Source organism: Pristiophorus japonicus, chromosome 19, assembly GCF_044704955.1.
Source record: "Pristiophorus japonicus isolate sPriJap1 chromosome 19, sPriJap1.hap1, whole genome shotgun sequence".
Classification (NCBI taxonomy): domain Eukaryota; kingdom Metazoa; phylum Chordata; class Chondrichthyes; family Pristiophoridae; genus Pristiophorus; species Pristiophorus japonicus.
The window spans coordinates 86307279-86331999 of NC_091995.1; the positions used below are offsets into that span (position 1 = coordinate 86307279).

The window sequence follows — 24721 nt, forward strand, 5'->3', positions numbered from 1 at the left end:
TGTGTAATATCACAGAATGAGACCTTTTGGCCCATCAGTTTTCGTAACTAAACTGGTGCTATCTTTTATGTCCATCTGAACAGGTGGATGGAACATTGGTTTAATGTCTCTTCTGCTAGAAGGCACCACTGACAATTCAGCACTCCCTCAGTACTGTACAGAAGTGTGAAGCTTTTGTCATTTAATCTCTCCTACCGCACCCATGCCCCAAATGTGCAGTCTCCAGAGAATACAGCTGCTACACCAGCAAAGACATGTCGATCCAGGCCGACATGACCAACCTACCACCAACCCGTCTCAAATCTAAAAGGCCATTTTGGACCGTCACCGAAGCCCTTCAGTGATCTCCCCTCTGTCTTGATGACCGATGGTGAAATGCTTGGAAGAACTATAACGTACGGAGTGGATTCCTTATCGAGGACCCCACAGTACAACCTGTAGGATCAAACCTTCCTCGCAAACAGTGGACAACCATCAACCGCCTCAGAACCGGTCATGGTCGATGCTGTCACCTTCTCCATAGGTGGAAGATTAAAGCATCCCCATCATGTAACTGTGGAGCTCCTAATCAGACCCTGGAGCACATCATTGAGTGCTGCCCTCAGAGGGAATTCGCAGGCAGCCGACAAGATATCCACGCTGTGGCCTGGTTATCTGATTTCGGGATTGGTATAAAATTTGCTTTGCTACTACCATACGGAAGAAGAAGATATAATCTCTCCTGCCTTGCACCCTATCACAGACCTTCCTTTTTGTTCCTTCCTCCCCTTCCCCTTTTCTCTGCCTCTGTACTCGCTTAAAACGTGTTACGTCTCTAACATTTTCCAGTGCTAACGAAGGGTCATTGACCTGAAATGTTAACTCTGTTTCTCTCTCCGTGGATGATGCCTGGCCTGCTGAGTGTTTTCCAGCTGCTATCTTACCACTTTAAGACAGTAATGGGGCCCGTTTACCGCTTTAAGACAGCAGCAGGGCCCATTTACCGCTTTAAGACAGCAGTGGGGCCCATTTACCGCTTTAAAACAGCAGTGGGGCCCGTTTACTGCTTTAAGACAGTGTGCCGGGCCCGTTTACCGCTTTCAGACAGCAGTGGGTCCCGTTTACCGCTTTAAGACAGCAGTGGGGCCCACTTACTGCTTTAAGACAGCAGTGGGGCCCGTTTACCGCTTTAAGACAGCAGTGGGGCCCGTTTACCGCTTTAAGACAGCAGCACGCGCGGCCCGGCCAAATCTTGTGGGCGGGGCCTGGGCGGGCTGGTGGAGATCTCGCGAGAGTTGGCGCTGTGTCCAAGATGGCGGCTCCGGCTGAGGAGCAGAGTCTGGAGTCGCGGCTCAGTGAGTGAGGGCTGCGGGCGGTGGGCAAACCGGGCAATAAAAACCAGGGCAACAATAATATGGAGGGTTTAAAACCCGCAGGCGGCGCGGGGCTTAGAATCCGCCTTTATTTCAATTAGTATTTGCCTCAGAATATTCTGGAAAACGACCACAGCTGAACTTTCGATTGTTATAAATGTTGTTGTCTTTTTTTTTTAAAAAAGGTGTTTTCTTTTTAATGTTTATTCGATGTTAATGTGGATTATTTTGTGTGCAATAGCAATAATACTGCTGATTGACAGCGGCCTTGGCCAATCAAGAGGCTCTTTGACTGGTTGGCCAATCAGCTGCCTCGCTGGGCTACGCGAATGAGGCCTCGCCCCACCCTGGGCCAATCAGGAGGCACGCCGATGCGCTTATCCAGCGTCGCCTGCCAATCAGTGTGGAGGTGGGCGGGGCTGCCTCTTGCTTTGAATGTGCTGAGTTGGGCTACCTCAGGCTGGGGGCAGCAACTGAATAAAGGAGAAGCTGTGCATTTATATAGCGCCTTTCACAACCTGAGGACTCCCCAAAGCATTTTACAGCCAATGAAGTACTTTTAACATGTAGTCACTGTTGTAATGTGGGAAACTCAGCTGCCAATTTGCACACAGCAAGCTTCCACAAAGAGCAATGTGACAATGACCCAGATAATCTGTTTTGTTATGTTGATTGAGGGATAAATATTGGCATAGGACACCGGGTTAACTCCCCTGCTCTTCTTCGAAATAGTGCCATGGGATCGTTTACACTTACCTGTGCTCTCAGGTGGGCGTAAAAGATCCAAAAGACAGCACCTCCAACAATGCAGTGCTCCCTTTGCACTAAAGTGTCAGCCTAGATTATGCGTTTAAGTCTGTGGAGTGGGGCTTGAACACACAACCTTCTGACTCCGACGCGAGAGAGCTACCCACTGAACCACGGCTGACATTTGAAATTCAGTCGCCTGAAGGCATAAGAAGGATCCTTCAGGACAGCGACTGGCTTGTACATGCTTCTCAAATTTCCTGAATGGACTGTAGATCACCTGTCTTGGCAGTCAAACATGCGAACTGCAGTGCAGTTAGGAGTTTTGCAACATAGCAAGTTTGGGCAGGCCAGGTGATCTGGGAACCCCGGTGGAAACATTGGAATTGCTAGACAGAAAATGGCCAAGGTCCATCAAGTTTGCCTTCTATCAACCTGTTAGTCGCATGATGCAATGATAATGGAGGTGTTGAGTTAACAGTTTTATATCTCTATATTAATCCCTGTTGCAATGCTGTTGAATAGAAACAATAACTTGCATTTATAAAAACAGAGAATGCTGGAAATCTCAGAGGGTCTGTGGAGAGAAAAATTGAGTTAACGTTTCGGGTCGACGATCCTTCATCGGAACTGGCGAATGTTCGAAAAGAATACATTTTTCAGCACTGAAAGGGGGAGGGGAAGAAATAAACATGAAGGTCTGTGATAGGGTGGAAGAGAGACAAAAGGGATGATGGGCTGAATTGAAATGGTAATGATAGAGGTTAGAAAAAGATTAATCTGGATAGGGTGTGAATGGCGTAGTAATGGCCAGCTGCCATTATAGACAAAGAGGGGAAAAAACATAAGATGGGGGGGAGGGAAAGGGAGCCAAAGATGGCCAGAGGTTATGGTCTGAAATTGTTGAACTCGATGTTGAGTCCAGAAGGCTGTAAAGTGCCTAAACGAAAGGTAAGGTGCTGTTCCTTGTGCTTGCGTTGAGCTTCATTGGAACAGTGGGGGAGACGGAGGACAGAGATACTGGAGTGGGATTGGAGTGGAGAAGTAAATTGACAAGTGACCGGAAGCTCAGGGTCACACTTACGGACTGAACGGAAGTGTTCCGCAAAGTGATTACCTAATCTACTTTTGGTCTCCCCAATGTAGAGGAGACCACATTGTGAGCAGGGAATACAGTATACTAAATTGAAAGAAATACAAGTAAATCGCTGTTTCACCTGGAAGGAGTATTTGGGACCCTGGATAGTGGGAAGGGAGGAGGTAAAAGGTGTTGCATCTCCTGCGCTTACATGGGAAGGTGCTGTGGGAAGGGGAGGGGGTGCGGAATGGACCAGGGTGTCGCAGAGGGAGCAGTCCCTTTGGAACGCTGGGAGGGGAGGGGAAGATGTGATTGGTGGTGGTGCCGGAAATGATGGAGGATGATCCGTTGAACGTGGAGGCTGGTCGGGTGAAAGGTGAGGACTAGGGGAACCCTATCGTGGTTTTGAGAGGGAGGGAAAGGGGTGAGGGTAGAGGTGCGGGAAATAGAACAGACATGGTCAAGGGCCATGATAGCCATCGTTCAGGGGAATCCTCTGTTGAGGAAAAAGGAAGACATGTCAGAGGCACTAACTAGTATGAAAGGTGGTGTTGTCAGAGCAGATGTGACGGAGGCGGAGAAACTGGGAGAATGGAATGGAGTCCTTACAGGATGCGGGGTGGGAGGAAGTGTAGTCCAGGTAGCTGTGGGAGTCAGTGGGCTTATAGTGAATATGGTCGAAAGTCTATCCTCAGAAATGGAGGCAAAGAAGTCGAGGAAGGGAAGGGAAGAGTCGGAGATGGACCATGTGAAAGTGAGGGAAGGGTGGAAATTGGATGCAAAGTGAATGATATTTTCTAGCTCGATGAGAGCAGGAAACGGCACTGATACAGTCATCAATGTACAGGTAAGGGAGGGGACCCGAGTCGGACTGGAGCAAAGAATGTTCCATATATCCCACGAAAAGGCAGGCATAGCTAGGACCCATGCGGGTTCCCATAGCAGCACCTTTAATTTGGAGAAAGTGAGTGGAGTTATAGGAGAAGTTGTTCAATGTGAGAACAAGTTCAGCCAGGCGGAGGAGGGCGGTGGTGGATGGGGTCTGGTTGGGCCTCTGCTCGAGGAAGAAGTGGAGCGCTCTTAGGCCATCCTGGTGGGGGATGGAAGTGTAGAGGGATTGGACGTCCACGGTAAAAAGGAGACGGTTGGGGCCGGGAAACTGGAAACTGTTAAAGTGTCGGAGGAGTCTCGGATGTAGGTGGGAAGAGAGTGGACAAGGGGGGGAGAAAAAATGGAGTCGAAATGGGAAGAAATAAGTTCTGTGGGGCAAGAACAGGCTGAAAGGATGGGTCTACCAGGACAGTCCTGTTTGTGGATCTTGGGAAGGCGGTAGAAGTGGGCTGACCCACTGGGATTTCCAGCAATCTCTCTTTTTATTTCAGATTCCAGCATCTGCAATATTTTGCTTTTGAGCTTGCATTTATATACCGTCTTTAACAGAGTAAAATGTCCCAAGGTGCGTCAGAGGAGTGTTATCAAACAAAATTTGACACCGAGCCACATAAGGAGATATTAGGGAGGGAATTCCAGAGCTTTGGGCCCAAGCAGCTGAAGATATGGCGATGGTGCAGCGAAGGAAATTGGGAATGTGCAAGCAGCCTGAATTGGACAAACACCGAGTTCTCGCAGGATTGTAGGGATGGAGGGGGTTACAGAGACTGGGAGGGGCGACGTCATGGAGGGGTTGGAAAACAAGGATGAGAATTTTAAAATTGAGGCGTTGCTTAACCGGGAGCTAATGCAGATCAGCGAGCACAAGGGGTGATGGGTGAACGGGACTTGGTGCGAGTTAGGACACGGGCTGCCGAGTTTTGGTTGACAAGCAATCTGGAAGCAGAATCTTTACTGGGGAGTGCCTGGAAGCTGTGAGTGTAGTTATTTTTCTCTGAGATGCCTGCTGTCACACACAAATCTTCCCAGACGTTGACGGAACGTGCTCAGCTGATGTAGCTAGGTCTGAGTGACAGATTGAATGTGAATCTATGACATTTTTAGGAGACAACTTTTCCATTTTCTTCATATTGATTCATATGACCAATAATTGTGAATTACCCACAAAAATGGTACAGTTTTTCAACATAATGTTATCGTATCCTTGCTCTTCATGACGGTTTAAATGCTGGATATTTCAGCAATTTTTAGAACAGATTAAGGACTTGATACCCTAATGCAGCTAACATTGCCTCTCTCCAGCCTGTTTTCAGCTTGGCTGTAGTGGCGAAACCTATTTTCTTGTTGCTGTTTTGAGAGTTGCCTTGAAAAATGGGTCAATTCCAAGGTGGAAGGGAATGAACAGCCAAAATCTGTTTGGCTCATCACACGTAAGCCAGTGTCCCTGGAGTAAAAGGAGCGCACCTCCATTAATGATTTAATTCTATAAAGCAGCATTTTGTTTAAACTATTAATTTTATGTGGTAGATTTGTAGTAAAGTTGCAATATTAATGGTTCTACGTACGAACATAAGAAATAGGAGCAAGAATTGGCCATTTGGTCCCATGAGCCTGCTCCGCCATTCAATAAGATCATTACTGATCTGATCTTGGCCCCAACTCCACTTTCCTGCCTGTTCCCCATAACCCTTGACTTCCCTAAAGTCCAAGAATCTGTCTCTCTCCGTCTTGAATATATTCAATGACTCAGCCTCCACAGCTTTCTGGGTTGGAGAATTCCAAAGATTCACGACCCTCTGAGAGAAGAAATTCCTGCTCATCTCCATCTTAAATGGGCGACTCCTTATTCTAAAACTATGCCCACTTGTTCTAGATTCCCCCATGAGGGGAAACATCCTCTCAGCATCTATCCTGTCAAGCCCCCTGAGAATCGTATACGTTTCAATAAGATCACCTCTCATTCTTCTAAACTCCAATGAATTTAAGCCGAACCTGCTCAACCTTTCCTCACGAGACAACCCCCTCATCTCGGGTATCAACCTCGTGAACCTTCTCTGAACTGCCTCCAATGCAAGTATATCCCTCTTTAAATAAGGAAAACAAAACTGTACGCAGTACTCTAGGTGTGGTCTCACCAATACCCTGTACAGTTGTAGCAAGACTTACCTACTTTATACTCCATCCCCCTTGCAATAAAGGCCAACATTCCTTTTGCCTTCCTAATTACTTGCTGTACCTGCATACTAACTTCTTGTGTTTCATGTACATGGGCACCCAAATCCGTCCATACCGCAGCATTCTGTAGTCTCAATCCAGTTATATAATATTCTGCTTTTCTATTCTTCCTACCAAAGTGGATAACCTCACATTATACTCCATCTGCCACATTTTTGCCCACTCACTTAATCTGTCTATATCCCTTTGCAGATTCTTTGTGTCCTCCTCACAACTTGCTTCCCCACCTATCTTTGTATTATCAGCAAAGTTGACTACAGTACACTCGGTCCCTTCATCCAAGTCGTTAATAAAGATTGTAAATAGTTGAGGCCCCAGCACTGATCCCTGTGGCACGCCACAAGTTACAACATGCCAACGTGAAAATGACCCATTTATCCCGACTCTCTGTTTTCTGTTAGTTAGCCAATCTTCTATCCATGCTAATATATTACCCAACACCGTGAGCTTTTGTCATGTACAGTAACCTTTTATGTGACACTTGTCAAATGCCTTTTGGAAATCCAAATACACGACATCCACCGGTTCCCCTTGATCCACCCTCAAAGAACTCTAATAAATTTGTCAAACACGATCTAACAGCATTAGTGTCAAGATAGCTCCGTCAAAATGTCTACAGGTGCCTGGAGAGTCTTCCTGTCCTTTCCCTCTTTATTTTTTTCTGACTACTGTACTTTCATGAAAAATAATCTTTAAAAAATATCGTCTGGATAGAGTGGATGTGTTTCTAAAAAAAAAAAGTTTATCTAGACGTCCAGATCAATGGTGAGATTTTCTTCTATTTACATTTCAGATGTCCAGTATCTGCAGTATTCTGCTTTAGATGTAAATGTACGTTGTGTCATGCCCATGACCGAAATCTGTGTAAAACTGAATTGTGATTGCTTCATTCTTTTATTCATTCCTGGGATGTGGGCATCGCTGGCGAGGCCAGCATTTATTGCCCCTTGAGAAGGTGGTGGTAAACCACCGCCTTGACCCACCGCAGTCCGTATGGTGAAGGTGCTCCCACAGTGCTGTTAGGGAGGGAGTTCCAGGATTTTGACCCAGTGACGATGAAGGAACACCGATATATTTCCAAGTCAGGATGGTGTGTGACTTGGAGGGGAATGTAGAGGTGGTGGTGTTCCCAAGCGCCTGCTGCCCTTGTCCTTCTAGGGGGTAGAGGTGGGTTTTGGAGGTGCTGCCGAAGAAGCCTTGGCGAGTTGCTGCAGTGCATCTTGTAGATAGTGCACACTGCAGCCACGGTGCGCTGGTGGTGGAGGGAGTGAATGTTGAAGGTGGTGGTTGGGTTGCCGATCAAGCGGGCTGCTTTGTCCTGGATGGCGTCAAACTTCTTGGTTGAGCTCAAATTAGCTATGTGGCTTTCATAAAGGTTGTGCACTTGTTTCCGGCAAGTAATTGTTTTAGTGAGGATGTCGAGAATATACAGGGGAAAAAATGTTTTGTTTTCGTTCATGATATCCAGAGCGGCTGCTTTGTGTCACCCTCATGATTCACTGACCTTCATTGTGAAAACCTAGTCACATTATATAAAAAGCATTTTAAATAAACATTGCAATGGATCGGAACTGGTGAAGCAGTTTTAAGTAAAAAGTCTTAATTAGCAACCCCAGTGCCTAGGTATGAAACACTGCAGTCCAATCCATATGTACAATAATTAAGTCTAATAAAAGCATATCCCATTTATTTCTGACTTGATCTTTGGAATTCTCTACCCTAGCTGTGGTAGCTGGGTCATTGAATATATTTAAGGCGGAGATAGACAGATTTTTGAATGATAAGGGAGTCGAGGGTTATGGGGAGCGGGCAGGAAAGTGGAGTTGAGGCCATGATCAGATCAGCCATGATCTTATTGAATGTCGGAGCAGGCTCGAGGGGCAGAATGGCCTACTCCTGCTCCTATTTCTTATGTTGATACCTGTACTTCCCCGCTTATCAATTGAAACAGTATTTTTATCTACATAATGTAAAAAAAGCAATATTTCATGACTAGATTGCACATAGTTTAAAATGACCTTTCCTGTACAGTGATTTTCCGGCTGTGTACCTCTGCGGTTCATAGATGTTTGGGAGCGCAGGTAAGTGGTGATGATGATGTGGCTGCATCATGTAAGTGGTAAAATATATAGTCTTAAGAAATTGTTGATGACTGCCTCAGCTTACTGATTCTGTGGGGGAGAAACAGTAATTACGTGGTGTAACACTTGTTAATTTGCATCTCTGGTCCCTGTACTGTAATTGGTACAATTACTTTTATCTAAATCATTAAATAAACAGATCAAGAGATGCTTTAAGTTGTTGCTTGGATGTCAAAACATTCAAATAACGACAAAGTTCACACATTGTTGTCTACTGTGTTTCTTCCAAAGAAGTATCAACTTTTGAGTACAGAACTCGCATTTGTCCCCAAATATTTTTTGGCAAATTTATTAAAATATCCTGTTTTTTTTCAATTGTTCAGAGATGTGGGCATTTATTGCCCATCCCAAAGTGCCCCTTGAAGGTGGTGGTGAGCCGCTGCCTTGAACCGCTGCAGTCTGTGTGGTGAAGGTGCTCCCACAGTGCTGTTCGGGAGGGAGTTCCAGGATTTTGACCCAGTGACGATGAAGGAACAGCGATATATTTCCAAGTCAGGATGGTGTGTGACTTGGAGGGGAACTTGGAGGTGATGGTGCTCCTGTGCGAATGGTGCCCTTATCCTTCTAGTTGGTATAGGTCGCGGGTTTGGGAGGTGCTGCCGAAGAAGCCTTGACAAGTTGCTGCAGTGCATCATGTAGATGGTATACACTGCAGTCAAAGTGTGCCGGTAGTTCTTACTCTCCTCCTCTCCCTTGAGGTGCTGTAACAGTAGGCTCCTTCCTCCTCTTCTTGGGGTCTCAGGCTGCAGGCTTGCAGGAGCTCCTCACTCCACACCCTCACAAATGAATAGGCCACGCCCACAACAGCTCTACAACTTTTTAAAGTTGCAACTTAAATCAAGTGCCCCCTGATTAAAGGGGGAGGCACACTTCAAAAACTTTTCAAGTTCCCCCTTGTTTTTTTTTGTTTAGTGCGCCGGTGATGCAGGGAGTGAATGTTGAAGTTGGTGGATGGGGTGCCAATCCAGCGGGCTGCTTTGTCGGATGGTGTCGAGCTTGTGTGTTGGAGCTGCACTCGTCCAGCAAGTGGAGAGTATTCCATCACACTCCTGACTTGTGCCTTGTAGATGCTTTGGAGAGTCAAGAGGTGAGATACTCGCTGCAGAATACCCAGCCTCTAACCTGCTCTTGTTGCCGCAGTATTTATGTGACTGGTCCAGTTAAGTTTCTGGTCAATGGTGACCCCCAGGATGTTGATGGTGGTGGATTTGGCGATGGTAATGCCATTGAATATCAAGGGGAGGAGGGGAGGTGGTTAGACTCTCGCTTGTTGGATCAGATTGTCTAGTTTTGGCATTTTGCTGGGAGTTTTATTGAAGTGTAAAAGCTGAATAAGCAAGACTTTAATGTTGTGCTTATTTTGACTGCATAAAAATACCCAACAGAACAATTGGATTATAAAGAAGCAAAATACTGCGGTTGCTGGTGTAGTGTCCTTACACACTACTATAAATTCACACGAGGCACATTCTGCAGACAAGGTCACTCTGTGACCCGAACCTTTATTCACAGGACCAAGAAGTGATGATCCTGCGTGGGACCTCCCTTTATATACCTGGATGACCAGGTGAGGAGTGTCTCCCACAAGTTCACTCCCTGTGGTCAAGGTGTGCATTTCTTAGGTGTATACAGTATGCAGTGTTGTTACATGAAGGTTACAATTACATGAAGGTTACATACATGACATCACCTTCACCCCCGCCCCCCCCCCCCCCAAACATCTTATGGGGTCAAAGATTAAGCCTTTCAGGTGGTCGACGCTCTCTCGTGGAGCGCCGCAGTTGAGCCTTGGCATGCGTCTCTGTCGCCTGTGGTGATTCCGGCTTGTCCGGGCTGGCCGCAGGGACTGTGTATGTTGCTGAAAGTTCTTGTTGCTCGTTCACTGGCGGTGGTGTGGGCAACGTCTCATGATCTTATTCAGGTTCCTCAGTGTCCATGCTGAACCTTTTTTTTAACTTGGTCCAGATGCTTGCGGCATATCTGTCCATTGTTAAGTCTGATCACTATGACCCTATTCCCCTCTTTGCCAATTGCAGTACCCTCAAGCCATTTGGGCCCCAAAGCGTAATTAAGAACAAATATAGGGTCATCGATTTCTATACATCTCCCCTTTGAGTTACGGTCATGGCACTCATTTTGGGACTGGCGCTTGCCCTCAACAATGTCTGACAGGACTGGATGAATGAGAGACAGCCGAGTCTTAAGTGTACGTTTCATGAGTAGTTCCGCGGGCGGGACTCCCGTGAGCAAATGCGGTCGGGACCTATAGGCCAGCAGGAGGCGTGATAGGCGGCATTGAAGGGAGGGTCCTTGAATCCGGATGTTTTATGATTTGGACCGCACATTCGGCCTGGCCATTGGAAGCCGGCTTGAACGGTGCTGTCCTGACATGTTTGGTGCCATTACCCGACATGAACTCCCGGAATTCATAGCTAGTGAAACACTGGCCTTTGTCGCTAACTAGGATGTCCGGCAAGCCGTGGGTCACAAAGACCGCATGCAGACTCTCCACAGTGGTGGATGTCGTGCACGAATTCAATATGATGCACTCGATCCATTTCGAGTACGCATCAACGACAATGAGGAACATTTTTCCCATGAACGGGCCCGCGTAGTCTACGTGAATACGTGACCATAGCCTGGTGGGCCAGGGCCACGGGCTGAGTGCGGCCTCCCTGGAGGCATTACCCAGCTGGGCACACGTCGTGCACCTGCGAACACAGTGTTCCAGGTCTGAGTCAATTCCCGGCCACCATACATGTGACCGGGCAATGGCCTTCATTAGCACGATGCCTGGGTGCTCACTGTGAGTTCCCTAATGAATGCTTCCCTTCTTTTCTGGGGCATGACTACTCGGCTGCCCCATAGTAGGCAGTCGCCTTGGATGGAGAGCTCATCCATCTGTCTGTGAAACGGTCTGACCTCCTCGGGGCATGCTCCGTGTGCGGGCGCCCAATCCCCAGTCAGGACACATTTCTGAATCAAGGATAGGAGGGGATATCTGTTGGTCCAGATTTTGATCTGGCGGGCTGTGATGGGGGAGCCTGCGCTGTCAATGGCATCAACAACCATGACCATCTCAGCGCTTTGCTCCGCTGCCCCCTTAGTGGTGGCCAGTGGAAACCTGCTGAGCACGTCAGCGCAATTTTCAGTGCCTGGCCGGTGCCGTATGGTGTAATCATACGCAGCCAGCATGAGAGCTCATTGCTGTATGCAAGCTGACGCATTGGCATTGACAGCTTTGCTGTCTGACAACAGGGATGTTAACGGCTTGTGGTCCGTTTCTAACTCGAACCTTCTGCCAAAAAGGTACTGGTGCATCTTTTTCACCCCGCAGACACATGCGAGTGCTTCCTTTTCAACCATCCCATATCCCCGTTCTGCTTGAGAGAGCGACCTGGAGGCATAAGCCACAGGTTGGAGTTGGCCCTCATCATTACTCTGCTGCAACACGCACCCAACCCCATAGGATGATGCATCACATAGAAACATAGAAAATAGGTGCAGGAGTAGGCCCTTCGAGCCTGCACCGCCATTCAATAAGATCATGGCTGATCCTTCCCTCAGTACCCCTTTCCTGCTTTCTCTCCATATCCCTTGATCCCCTTAGCCATAAGGGCCATATCTAACTCCCTCTTGAATATATCCAATGAACTGGCATCAGCAACTCTCTGCGGCAGGGAATTCCACAGGTTAACAACTCTCTGAGTGAAGAAGTTTCTCCTCATCTCAGTCCTAAATGGCCTGCCCCTTATCCTAAGACTGTGTCCCCTGGTTCTGATAGAAACATATGCTATGACACACTGGTTTGTGGTTTATTTCCCGTGGTTATTCAATATAAGTATGGAATAAAATATTTTTAATGCATTATTCTTGTTGATTATAAATTGATTAAAGTGCATCAGACAAGCTAAGGTGAGCTATCGCGGGAGTTATTGCCTGCTTTTGAACCCCATTTTTTTCAGTGGGTGAGTGGAAAGACGTGCACTGGATGTGATACACATTGTAGAGTCAGTACTGAATACTCTACAAAGTACTGTTCAAATTTTTGTAAACTTAAAATGACATATATAGTACATGGAAAACGCACATCACATCTTGTGCTGATTTGATTTTTTAGATGTCTTGACTTTTAAATTGCCATATAATATGACAACTACATAGACTTTGATAGCATAAAGGCTGTAAAAAAAAAAGCTGGATTCTTTCAGGAAAAGAATGGGCACATAGCTCATACGCCGTGAATCCAGTGAAATAAGTTGCTACAACTTTACTTACAGCAGGCAGGCTGTAACTGTTCACATTGAGAATAGGTGCATATTTTTTTCCGTGGGCGGTTTTACAACTCGAGATGCCAGTCTTATTTCTGATGGTAGGTTTGTAATTGGATGTCAATTGCATGTCAAAACCAATTTCTTACAGGGGTTGTACAGGGTCAAAAGCTTATTAGAACAAAGCAGATTCCGCGCCCGATTGAAAGCCCGTTCCTGATAGTCCCCCCAAAACCAATCGCAACCCTTACGCAGGAGCACATGTAGCGGCTCCAACAATGCGCTTAAGTTCGGCAGGAAGTTCCCGAAATAGTTCAAGAGTCCCAGAAATGAACGCAACTCCGATGTGTTGCCAGGCCTGGGCGCATGACGAATCGCCTCCCTTTTGGATTCGGTAGGCCGGATCCCGTCTGCGGCAACCCTCCTGCCCAAAAACTCGACCTCTGGGGCCAAAAATACACACTTGGACTTCTTTAGTCGCAGGCCTACCCGGTCCATTCGGCGTAGCACCTCCTCCAGGTTGTGGAGGTGTTCCTCGGTGTCTCGACCCATGATAAGGATGTCGTCCTGAAATATGATTGTTCCAGGAATGGATTTGAGCAGGATTTCCATGTTCCTTTGAAAGATAGCGGCCGCTGATCGAATGTCAAACTGACACCTGTTGTCGACAAACAGTCCCTTGTGCGTGGTGATGGTGGTCAGTAGCTTGGATTCTTCGGCCAGTTCCTGGGTCATGTAGGCCGAAGTGAGGTCCAACTTGGTGAACAGCTTGCCACCTGCCAGCATGGCAAAAAAGATCCTCCGCTCTCGGAAGCGGGTATTGGTCTTGTAGTGACACTCGGTTGATAGTGGCCTTGTAGTCGCCACAGATCCTGACCGAGCCATCTGTTTTTAGGACAGGGACGATGGGGCTTGCCCAGTCGCTGAATTCAACGGGCGAAATTATGCCCTCTCTTAGCAACCTGTCCAACTCACTCTCAATTTTCTCACGCATCACATACGGCACAGCTCTGGCTTTGTGGTGCACTGGTCTGGCGTCCGGGGTATTAATGCGTATCACTACTTTGGTACCTTTGAAAGTCCCGGCACCAGGTTGAAATAGTGACTCAAATTTCTGTAGGACCTGTGAGCATGAACTTCGCTCCACAGATTAAATGGCGTGCACATTCCCCCATTTCCAGTACTTTTCAGAATGGCAGGCAGTGACTAGTAGGGTACCGCAAGGTTCTGTGCTGGGGCCCCAGCTGTTTACACTGTACATTAATGATTTAGATGAGGGGATTAAATGTAGTATCTCCAAATTTGCGGATGACACTAAGTTGGGTGGCAGTGTGAGCTGCGAGGAGGATGCTGTGAGGCTGCAGAGCGACTTGGATAGGTTAGGTGAGTGGGCAAATGCATGGCAGATGAAGTATAATGTGGATAAATGTGAGGTTATCCACTTTGGTGGTAAAAACAGAGAGACAGACTATTATCTGAATGGTGACAGATTAGGAAAAGGGGAGGTGCAAAGAGACCTGGGTGTCGTGGTACATCAGTCATTGAAGGTTGGCATGCAGGTGCAGCAGGCGGTTAAGAAAGCAAATGGCATGTTGGCCTTCATAGCAAGGGGATTTGAATACAGGGGCAGGGAGGTATTGCTACAGTTGTACAGGGCATTGGTGAGGCCACAGCTGGAGTATTGTGTACAGTTTTGGTCTCCTAACCTGAGGAAGGACATTCTTGCTATTGAGGGAGTGCAGCGAAGGTTCACCAGACTGATTCCCGGGATGGCGGGACTGACCTATCAAGAAAGACTGAATCAACTGGGCTTGTATTCACTGGAGTTCAGAAGAATGAGAGGGGACCTCATAGAAACATTTAAAATTCTGACGTGTTTAGACAGGTTAGATGCAGGAAGAATGTTCCCAATGTTGGGGAAGTCCAGAACCAGAGGTCACAGTCTAAGGATAAGAGGTAAGCCATTTAGGACCGAGATGAGGAGGAACTTCTTCACCCAGAGAGTGGTGAACCTGTGGAATTCTCTACCACAGAAAGTTGTTGAGGCCAATTCACTAAATATATTCAAAAAGGAGTTAGATGAGGTCCTTACTACTAGGGGGATCAAGGGGTGTGGCGAGAAAGCAGGAATGGGGTACTGAAGTTGAATGTTCAGCCATGAACTCATTGAATGGCGGTGCAGGCTAGAAGGGCCGAATAGCCTACTCCTGCACCTATTTTCGATGTTTCTATGTTTCTATCTCGGCAAGCCAGCTCCTCCCCAAAAGCGCGGGACCATTTCCCGGGACAATTCAGAGTGGCAGCCATTATGTGTGACCACCAACATTGCACTGCCTAGCACTGGGATGATCCCTTTGGTGTACATCCGTAATTGCGTGTCAATATGTTCTAGTTTGGGTCTGCTAGCTCTGAGTGGCCATAGTTTCTCGAATTGTTGGACACTCATAAGTGACTAGCTGGCCCCTGTGTCCAGCTCCATGTGTACCGGGATGTCGTTTAATAGGACTTTTATTATCATAAGTGGCGTTTTGGTATATGAGCTGTGGATGTTTGCCACATGAACCCGCTGAATTTCAGCGTGCATTGCTTTGTCCCAAGGGCCTTGCAGACCCCTCTTCTGGTTCATCTGCCTCGTAAATTAGCCTTGCTGCGGGCTTCCTGCACATTCTGGCTAAATGTCCACTGAAGTTCCATTTTCTACAGATAAATTGTTGAAACCTACAGATTTTGCAGCATGATTGCCCCCGCACCTCCAGCATGAGCTGAGATTGTTGTGAACAAAAGAGCTGTTACCAGGCATTCCTCTCTGATTGTCTCTTTGATTACTCTTGAGCACTCTGTTAGCGGGTTTCAATGGCCCCATCCCGGGACACATTGTCCACTGTGATGGCGTAAATGTCCGTTCAATCTGCCATTGTCTCTGTTGAGGACCCACTCTAGTGTCTGTTGCTGCTTGGGTGGTGTTGAATTGCCCTTGCCTGCCTGCGGGGTTCTGAGTCGCGTTTACAATGTTAACTCCCTGATCCATCGCCACGTTGGAAGCAGAATGGCGCATGTATATTATCTTAGTTTGCTCCTCCCCCGCCATGAAGGTCTGAGCCATCAACACCACCGCTTCCAAGGTCAAGTCCTTGGTCTCAATTAGCTTTCTGAAAATCCCGGCATGACCAATGCCCTCAATAAAGAAGTCCCTCAACATCTCCCCCCTGCAGGCGTCTGTGAACTTAGAGGCTGGCCAAGCGCTGAAGGTCCGCAACGAAGTCCGGTATGCTCTGTCCTTCCCGACGTCAGTGTGTATAGAATTGGTGTCGAGCCATGTGTACACTGCTCGCTGGTTTGAGGTGCTCACCGATCAGTTTGCTGAGCTCTTCAAAGGTTTTGTCCGCCGGCTTATTGGGTACGAGCAGGTCTTTCATCAGCGCGTGCGTCTTAGGTCCACAGCTGGTCAGTAGATGCGACCTTCACTTGTCAGCCGTTGCATCTCCCAGCCAGTCCTTCGTGACAAAGCTCTGCTGGAGCCTCTCAACGAAATCGTTCCAGTCCTCACCAACACAGTACCGTTCCTCTGTGCTACCGGTGGCCATTCTCGTGAGTCGTTGATTCCCGTTTCTCGTCGCCAAATGTAGTGTCCTTACACACTATTATAAATTCACACGAGGCACATTCTGCAGACAAGGTCACTTTGTGACCCGAACCTTTATTCACAGGACCAAGAAGTGATGACCCTGCGTGGGACCTCCCTTTATCTCCGTGGATGACCAGGTGAAGAGTGTCTCCCACAAGTTCACCCCCTGTGGTCAAGGTGTGCATTTCTTAAGTGTATAAAGTATGCAGTGTTGTTACATGAAGGTTACAGTTACATGAAGATTACATACATGACAGCTGGAATCTAAAATAAAAACTGAAAATGCTGCTATATAGAGTTACAAAGTTTAATGACGGTGCATTTACACTGCAAGTTTAGCGTTGGTGCAAAGTGGGCTTTGGTGTCACACCGCTAAACATGGCTGCCAAAGCTCGCGTTTACTCCGAAACAAAGTACTGCTCTTTGTTTCAGCCAGGTCAGGCCCTAACTCTGGATTCAGGCTCAATTTACGCTACCTGCACTGTCGCTGTGAAGTGGTTTTGCTTTACACCGTGCACTGCAATTAGTCTAAACTGAGACTGAATGCACTGCACTGTCGCTGTGAGGTGATTTTGCTTTGCACCACACACTGCAGTTACAGTACGAAAGCACCCTGATAGTAAGCTACATTGGGATCAATGTTACCACTAATTATTGTTTGCCCCTTTAACGAGGCCATTCAAATTTCCGCACTTGCGCTGTTTTTCCTTTTATAAGCTGTACGGGACCCCTTTAGACTGCTGCGCAGTTTACTGGGAATATTGATTGGGATGGCGTGTTATGAAGCGTTAGTGCAACAGTATGTAGCTCATTAGCGTTATTGCAGTGCTGAGATGTGTTGCTGTCTTTAGACTGTGTGATTCTGTATAATGTATAGAAAAGTATTTTATTATTGCTTTTTTTACCCCTGTGCAGTGTAGCAAGTATCCATGATCAAATGGCATGATACTGGATTAAATTTACTAACATAGAGGAATGCCGTGACTGTATATAGAATAACATGCTGTTCTCCAGAAGCCGTGGTTAAATAAGGACCATAACCCAGTTGAATGTTGTCTCAAGTGGTTTTTCAATGCGAAGTGAATCCCAGAGCATCTTGTACCTGTATTACATTGCGACCTGCTTTTCAGTTAATATTGTGTGTGGGCTGCTAATTCAAAATACATGTTAAACCTTAAAAGGGGCCAGAAATGTCAATTTAACAAGAGTTTGGCTGGGGCTTGATGGTCCAGTGTCTTTACGTTGGGTGGGCTGCTTTGATGCAGTTTGAAGGCAGTAAGCCTCAAAGGCTCTGGACTTGAATCTCCATTCTGTGTTCTTTAGTAGTTTTCATACATATTAGGGTAACCGTCAAAAAATAATTTTGAGTAACACTAAGGGCACGGTAGCATAGTGGTTATGTTACTGGGCTAGTAATCCAGAGGCCTGGATAAACAATGTAACGACCGAATTGTTGTAAAACCATCTGGTCCTTTAGGGGAGGAATTCTGCCGCCTTTACCCGGTCTGGCCTATATGTGACTCCAGACCCACAGAATGTGGTTGACTCTTAACTGCCCCTCTGAAATGGCCCACCGAGCCACTCAGTTAAGAGCAATTAGTGATGGGCAATAAATGCCTTGCACATCCTGTGAATGAATAAATCATTTTAAAATTAACTTTCTGGTTAATAACATCCCACTGGGATCTGCACAGCTGATCACTCGTGTGTGCTCGTATAATGGCTTGGTGTAAATGTGTTTTGAAAAAAAATGTTGTTGTATGAGTTGCTGAAGTAACTAAACCAGCTGGTCCTGTTTCCCTGCAGTTGGTGAGATACCTTTTCCTATGGGTATCCACAACATGGCTGTTGTGCAGGTTATGAGCTCAGTTGTAGATATTTCCCAAACACTTATATTCATAACTGTTAATTTACATTAAACTGTACAACCGTAGACAGAAACTGGGATCTGACTGTGAACCTTTAACTTTTTCTCCCCCACTGCATTATAATCTGCTGACCTGTGTTTACAAAATCTAAATGAATTCAGTAGCGTTAACTAGCTATCAAATGCGTATTATTTAGCCAATAGCACAATTGCGAAGTGACCATATTTTATTTAACACGCATTCAGCCATGGCTCAGTGGGTAGCACTCTCGCCTCGAGTCAGGAACTGTGTGTTCAAGTCCCATTCCAGAGACTTGAGCACAAAGATCTAGGCTGACACTCCCAGTGCTGAGGGAGCGCTGCACTGTCGAAGGTGCTGTCTTTCGGATGAGACGTTAAACCGACGCTCCATCTGCTCTCTCAGGTGGACGTAAAAGATCCCATGGCACTATTTCGAAGAACAGGGGAGTTATCTCCAGGTGTCCTGGGCCAATATTTATCCCTCAATCAACATCACGAAAAAAACAGATTACCTGGTCATTATCGCATTGCTGTTTGTGGGAGCTTGCTGTGCGCAAATTGGCTGCCAGATTCCTTACATTACAACAGTGACTACACTCCAAAAGTACTTCATTGGCTGTAAAGAGCTTTAAGGATGTCCTGAGTTGTGAAAGGCGCTATATAAATCAAGTCTTTTTCTTTTACATTAAACCGTACAATCTTATACAGACAAAAGGAAAACACTGTGGATGCCGGAAATCTGAAATAAAAACGGAAAATTGTGAAATACTCAGCGGGTCAGGCAGCATCTGTGGCGAGAGAAACAGAGTTAATGTTTCAGGTCGGTGACACTTCGTCAGAACATCTTGTACAAACACTGAGATCTGACTGTGAACTTTTAACTTTTTTTTCACTGCCTTATTATTTATTTTGAGCTGACCTGTGTTTGAAAAATCTAAATTAATTCAGCAGAGTAACCAGCTATCAAATGCTTATTATTTAGCATAATTGCAAAGTGACCATATTTATTGAACTGCAATTAGTTTTTGATGGTGGAAATGAAAAGGCCAATCAGAAAAAGAAGGCAATCCTTCTGGGTATATAATTCCTTTATCAAATCTGAGTACTTCACGTGCAATAAATGAATTTGAAATGCAGTCAGTGTTGTTATCCAGGCAAGTGCAGCAGCCATTTTGTGCATAGCAAGATTCCACGAGCTGCAACACGATGAATGACATTAACTTTTTTTTCGGTTGGTGTTGGTTGAGGGAGGAATGTTTGTCCGGACAGTGGATAAATTTCCTTCTCCACTTCTAATGCTGTTGTGGGCGACCTTCCCGCTAAGCTGTGCGGCCACACAGCAATCTGGTGGTCCCGTGTGGGCCACTCACCCAGTTAAAGGGTTCGCGCACTTAAAAAAAACAACAATTAGAGGGAACATTACATAAGAACATAAGAAATAGGAGCAGGAGTAGGATCTACGGCCCCTCGAGCCTGCTCCGCCATTCAATAAGATCATGGCTGATCTGATCTTGGCCTCAACTCCACTTCCCCGCCCGCTTTCCATAACCCTTGACTCCCTTATCGCTCAAAGCATTGCTCATACAATAGTTAATGTACACCTGAACCGGCAGTCTGGGCCTCTTAATATCTCAGATCAAAGATGTACTTCTGACAATGCAGCACTCCCTGAATACCGCACTGAACTCAGCTGAGCTTATGTGCTCAAGTCTAGGGTGAAGTTTGAACCCATAACCTTCTGTCTTAGAAACCGTGCTACTAACTGACCCAAGCTAAAGCACACTGTGTTTTGCAACTAGTTTATCTTCTGGTTGTATCAGCCGAAGTGGGCTAATTAGATTAAGTGTTGAATTGCTAATAGACCTGCCAAGCTCTACTACTAATGAGCGCCGTTTGCGAAACGGAGCTTAGGAATGTTCAGAAGTTATCTCAATACAGGTACAACGTCTCAAATCCGGCTGTCCGAAAATCAGAATTGTCCGAAAACCGGACATTTTTGAGAAAATCCCATTTGATATTCAGTAAAATAAAATCCGGAATTATTGTCCAAAAACCGGCAGGCCGGACTAGTTAAATGGCTTTGCTGCTATGTTTTAAATAGCGTTTAATCGGTTCGAATCTTGCCAAATGACCCTCAACCTGACCCGACTTGACCTACGCCACCATTAGTACTTTACCTGTCTTGGTAGCATACGTACGCTCTTGGTTTTCTTGTCCGAAATCCAGAAATTGGCACAGTCTCAGTCCAGAGGTTGCCGGATTTGAGACGTTGTACCTGTAGTTTCTTGCTCCTATTCTAAATATGTAGATGGGTAATTTTCCATGTCGTCATTGAATGACATATTTTCAACCTGTGGAAACTACTTGACCTCTTCATATGACTTTGTACCATTCTGTACAGGCAGTGAAGGGTTGAAAGTTGTGTTAACTCGAACCAGATGATGGAAACTTAAATTCTGTACTCCTGGGTGCTGTTAAATGGTTTCCAGCATTACAAAGATTACTAATAGCATAACAACCACCACTGGCACGGTTGGACCAGTGCTGCTTAAAGCTCAGCACAGTTTGCAAAGTAGCTGGAAGACATCAGGATTGGCAAAAATCATCATCGTCATAGGCAGTCCTTCGAAGTCGAGGGTAACTTGCTTCCACAGATGACTGTTAAGTCCAATGCGGGAGCTACAGTCTCTGTCATAGGTTGGACAGACGGTGGTTGAAAATACATTGGTTGAAGTGCCGGTTTTTTGACGTGTTTCCGCCGTATGCACTCGGTCTCCTCTTGCTCCCGGCGAAGAGACTCGAAGCGTTCGACACCCTCACGGATTATTCTCCTCCATTTTGAGCGATCTTGAGCCAGTGATTCCCAGGTGCCGGTGGGGATGTTAAACTTTTTTTCAAGGATGACTTGAGGGTGTCCTTGAAGCGTTTCCTTTGCCCACCTGGGGCTCGTTTGCTCTGTCTGAGCTCCGAGTAGAAATAAAATTAAATTAAATTAAATTAAAATACAATTGTGACTTCAACATAGAACTAGATAAACAGCTAAAGTTTGCATGGTATGCAAAAGAATCTCTCATACTCACAGGTGCCACGGAACCCCCTGGAGTCCCAAGTGTCACAGCTGAGAGCGTTGACGCACACGTCAACGGTTGGACATATTTGTGGGTGTAAGTCCACCCATGTGGGTAGGCGCAAGGGGCCCAAGTTTCGGGCCGTGCCTAGAACGGCGCAGCCCCGACCTGGACGCCCGTTTTTCGCTACACAAAGTGCGCCTAAAAAAAACTTACAGATTCTCCGACTCCCTGCTGGTCCTCTGGAGTCGGGCGCGGCGCAGCACGGGCTGTCGGGGGCGGAGCTAGGTCCCTGCGCTGAAAACTGTGCCGGGACCTCTGCACATGTGCGCTACAGTGGGCGCGCATGTGCAGTAGCTCCAAGCGCCCAAAATTGTGTGGGAGGGGCCCGAAGCACGCAGCCCCTAGCCCTGGCTGAATGGCCTCACTGGGGCTGCGTGCATAAGGCTGCCTCCCATGCCCAGCTCCTACTTCCTCCCGACCCATCTCGAGTCCCGCCCCCCGACCCGACCCCCCGGACTGGACCCGACCTCCCTCCTTTCTCCCCCCCCCCCCTCCCCGCCGTCCGACCCGACACGACCCCACCCGACCTCCCTCTGACCCACGCTCCCGACCCCGGACCCGACCCGACCCGACCCAACGCCACTTACCTTGAAATCTGGTGCTGGGGACGGGCCCTGCCCGAAGTCTTGGGCCCGGCCCGTTCAGCCTCCCTCCCCCTTCTCCTTCCCCCCCCCCACCCCCCCGCCATCTCCTCCCCCCCCCGCCATCTCCTCCCCCCCCCCTTCTCCTTCCGCCCCCTCTCCTTTCCCCCCCCTTCTCCTTTCCCCCCCCTTCTCCTTTCCCCCCCTTCTCCTTCCCCCCCCTTCTCCTTCCCCCCCCTTCTCCTTTCCCCCCCTTCTCCTTTCCCCCCCTTCTCCTTTCCCCCCCTTCTCCTTTCCCCCCCTTCTCCTTTCCCCCCCTTCTCCTTTCCCCCCCTTCTCCTTTCCCCCCCGCTTCTCCTTTCCCCCCCCGCTTCTCCTTTCCCCCCCCGCTTCTCCTTTCCCCCCCCGCTTCTCCTTTCCCCCCCCGCTTCTCCTTTCCCCCCCCGCTTCTCCTTTCCCCCCCCGCTTCTCCTTTCCCCCCCCGCTTCTCCTTTCCCCCCCCGCTTCTCCTTTCCCCCCCCGCTTCTCCTTTCCCCCCCCGCTTCTCCTTTCCCCCCCCGCTTCTCCTTTCCCCCCCCGCTTCTCCTTTCCCCCCCCGCTTCTCCTTTCCCCCCCCGCTTCTCCTTTCCCCCCCCGCTTCTCCTTTCCCCCCCCGCTTCTCCTTTCCCCCCCCGCTTCTCCTTCCCCCCCCGCTTCTCCTTTCCCCCCCCGCTTCTCCTTTCCCCCCCCGCTTCTCCTTTCCCCCCCCGCTTCTCCTTTCCCCCCCCGCTTCTCCTTTCCCCCCCCGCTTCTCCTTTCCCCCCCCGCTTCTCCTTTCCCCCCCCGCTTCTCCTTTCCCCCCCCCGCTTCTCCTTTCCCCCCCCGCTTCTCCTTTCCCCCCCCGCTTCTCCTTTCCCCCCCCGCTTCTCCTTTCCCCCCCCGCTTCTCCTTTCCCCCCCCGCTTCTCCTTTCCCCCCCCGCTTCTCCTTTCCCCCCCCGCTTCTCCTTTCCCCCCCCGCTTCTCCTTTCCCCCCCCGCTTCTCCTTTCCCCCCCCCGCTTCTCCTTTCCCCCCCCGCTTCTCCTTTCCCCCCCCCGCTTCTCCTTTCCCCCCCCGCTTCTCCTTTCCCCCCCCGCTTCTCCTTTCCCCCTTCTCCTCCCCCCCTCTCCTCCTGATCCCCCCTTCCCCTTCTCCTCCCCCCCTTCCCCTTCTGCTCCCCCCTTCCCCTTCTCCTCCCCCCCCTTCCCCTTCTCCTCCCCCCCTTCCCCTTCTCCTCCCCCCCTTCCCCTTCTCCTCCCCCCCTTCCCCTCCCCCCCTTCCCCTCCCCCCCTTCCCCTTCTCCTCCCCCACCTTCCCCTTCTCCTTCCCCTTCTTCTCCCCCACCTTCCCCTTCTCCTCCCCCACCTTCCTCTTCTCCTCCTCCCTTCCTCTTCTCCTCCTCCCTTCCTCTTCTCCTCCCCCCCTTCCTCTTCTCCTCCCCCCCTTCCTCTTCTCCTCCCCCCCTTCCTCTTCTCCTCCCCCCCTTCCTCTTCTCCTCCCCCCCTTCCTCTTCTCCTCCCCCCCCTTCCTCTTCTCCTCCCCCCCCTTCCTCTTCTCCTCCCCCCCTTCCTCTTCTCCTCCCCCCCTTCCTCTTCTCCTCCCCCCCTTCCTCTTCTCCTCCCCCCCTTCCTCTTCTCCTCCCCCCCTTCCTCTTCTCCTCCCCCCCTTCCTCTTCTCCTCCCCCCCTTCCTCTTCTCCTCCCCCCCTTCCTCTTCTCCTCCCCCCCTTCCTCTTCTCCTCCCCCCCTTCCTCTTCTCCTCCCCCCTTCCTCTTCTCCTCCCCCCTTCCTCTTCTCCTCCCCCCCTTCCTCTTCTCCTCCCCCCCTTCCTCTTCTCCTCCCCCCCTTCCTCTTCTCCTCCCCCCCTTCCTCTTCTCCTCCCCCCCTTCCTCTTCTCCTCCCCCCCTTCCTCTTCTCCTCCCCCCCTTCCTCTTCTCCTCCCCCCTTCCTCTTCTCCTCCCCCCCTTCCTCTTCTCCTCCCCCCCTTCCTCTTCTCCTCCCCCCCTTCCTCTTCTCCTCCCCCCCTTCCTCTTCTCCTCCCCCCCTTCCTCTTCTCCTCCCCCCCTTCCTCTTCTCCTCCCCCCCTTCCTCTTCTCCTCCCCCCCTTCCTCTTCTCCTCCCCCCCTTCCTCTTCTCCTCCCCCCCTTCCTCTTCTCCTCCCCCCCTTCCTCTTCTCCTCCCCCCCTTCCTCTTCTCCTCCCCCCCTTCCTCTTCTCCTCCCCCCCTTCCTCTTCTCCTCCCCCCCTTCCTCTTCTCCTCCCCCCCTTCCTCTTCTCCTCCCCCCCTTCCTCTTCTCCTCCCCCCCTTCCTCTTCTCCTCCCCCCCTTCCTCTTCTCCTCCCCCCCTTCCTCTTCTCCTCCCCCTTCCCCTTCTCCTCCCCCCTTCCCCTTCTCCTCCCCCCCTTCCCCTTCTCCTCCCCCCCTTCCCCTTCTCCTCCCCCCCTTCCCCTTCTCTTCCCCCCCTTCCCCTTCTCCTCCCCCCCTTCCCCTTCTCCTCCCCCCCTTCCCCTTCTCCTCCCCCCCTTCCCCTTCTCCTCCCCCCTTCCCCTTCTCCTCCCCCCTTCCCCTTCTCCTCCCCCCTTCCCCTTCTCCTCCCCCCTTCCCCTTCTCCTCCCCCCTTCCCCTTCTCCTCCCCCCCCTTCCCCTTCTCCTCCCCCCCCTTCCCCTTCTCCTCCCCCCCCCTTCCCCTTCTCCTCCTCCCCCCCTTCTCCTCCTCCCCCCTTCTCCTTCTCCTCCTCCCCCCTTCCCCTTCTCCTCCCCCCCTTCC

General features: G+C 49.1%; 1 protein-coding gene across 2 annotated transcripts in view; it reads left to right on the top strand.

Moving 5' to 3' along the window:
• The first annotated feature begins 1296 nt into the window (after positions 1-1296).
• The window catches only part of LOC139230007 (ADP-ribosylation factor-binding protein GGA1-like), a 78844-nt gene continuing 55419 nt past the window's right edge, over positions 1297-24721 (top strand). Inside the window, exon 1 of one of the 2 annotated variants that reach the window (XM_070861723.1) lies at positions 1297-1334. The gene's annotated coding sequence lies outside the window, so the exon portion shown is untranslated. Of the gene's footprint in view, positions 1335-18944; positions 19049-24721 lie in introns of those variants that run through there. The other variant, XM_070861722.1, reaches the window with a different exon arrangement.